Here is a 1,508-nt window from a genome sequence, read left to right as displayed (position 1 = left end):
CAATTCATAAATTCACACTTCTTTTTATTTCGTTGGCACTATTGGCCACAAGTGTAGTTTCCATTCTTGGCACGATGGCCGCATGTTATATCTCATAGCCGCTTCTTTCACTTTCAGGCATCATCATAGATTATCAATAATAAGGGCATTTGCTATGAAGACTTAAAATATGAATATGAACATTAGGAGTTCTAACACATTGGGTTTTCCTTCCAAGAACAAGGCATAATAAATCTTGCATCGAAACATGAATTTAAAGTCATAGCATTTTGATACATAAACCATGCTTGAATAAATTTCTGAAGGGGCATAACATGATAGGAGCAATTGGAACACATTTGAAGTATTATCTTTCAACACAAAGCTTATTTGGAATAGTCGAATCTATTAAGAATGACTCAGAACATGAGAAATACGGACTTGGACCAATCACACTTGAACTTACGAGAACATCATGGAATTTGATTCTATGAGAAAAGTTTAGCCAACATACCTCGCTTGAGCTTTATTTAAATTATTACAACGTTCTGAAACTCCTAGCGACTTAAATCTTATTAGAGACATGACAAAGTTGAACCATAATTAGGGAGAGTTTTATGGGTTTAGCTCATTTAGGCATTTTATCGAGCACTATGTGTGCGATTTGATTACAAGGTTTGTTTATAGGATCTCCTTCACCCCACAACCAATCAAACCTCAATAGTTTACCCATACTAGTTCAATGACCTCCCCACCACCTTTATTGATACATGCATGCACAAGCCATGGGTGTTACAATCTTTGGGTGTGTTTTCGTTATTGTTCTTTAAAAAAAAATAGACTTTTATTGAGGTATTAAGGTCGAAACAAAAAACTAAAAAAGTCTTTTATTTCTAGTTTACTTTCTTAGATAGTGTAATAATTCTTCCTTGGTTTTTTTTTGTGTCGTGGTTCTTTTCCAAGGGTTTTTCTTGAACCAGGTGTAGTTAGTTAGTTTTCCTTTTTATAGGAGTAGATAGTCTTGTGTCATCGCACTAATTAGAAGAAATCTTTCATGACTTTGTTGTACCTTGAGAGCAGTGGGTGCCTTAGTTGTGACACCTAGTCTAAATTCTTGACTCATGTATAAGTTCTTAAAATGATGTCTTTTGCTTAACTGTTTTGACTTGAGAGTCGGGATAGTTCCGATCTTGAGTGAGTTATGTGCCAATGTGTGAGTGAGGTTGTTTGTTGATATTCTGTGCATTTCATTTAATGTCTACAACTTGCCTCGCATGTGTACAACGAGAAATTATTATCTTGTTCAGTCTAGAAAGTGATACATTTCTTTGTCGAGCCAGATATATGCTTCTTACCCATCTAATTGTATGTATCCTAGTTAGCCTCTTTGAGCCTGTAATCCTATTTCTTTAGCAACCACATTACAAGTCTGACCCTATGTTTGAATGGATAATTTATTTGAACCTTTGACATCTCTTGAGCACTTGAAGTACTATGAGCTTGTTAAAGGTCAAGTGGAGGTATGGTTG

Source organism: Nicotiana tabacum, chromosome 15, assembly GCF_000715075.1.
Source record: "Nicotiana tabacum cultivar K326 chromosome 15, ASM71507v2, whole genome shotgun sequence".
Lineage (NCBI taxonomy): Eukaryota > Viridiplantae > Streptophyta > Magnoliopsida > Solanales > Solanaceae > Nicotiana > Nicotiana tabacum.
Note: the sequence above shows the minus strand (reverse complement) of the source record.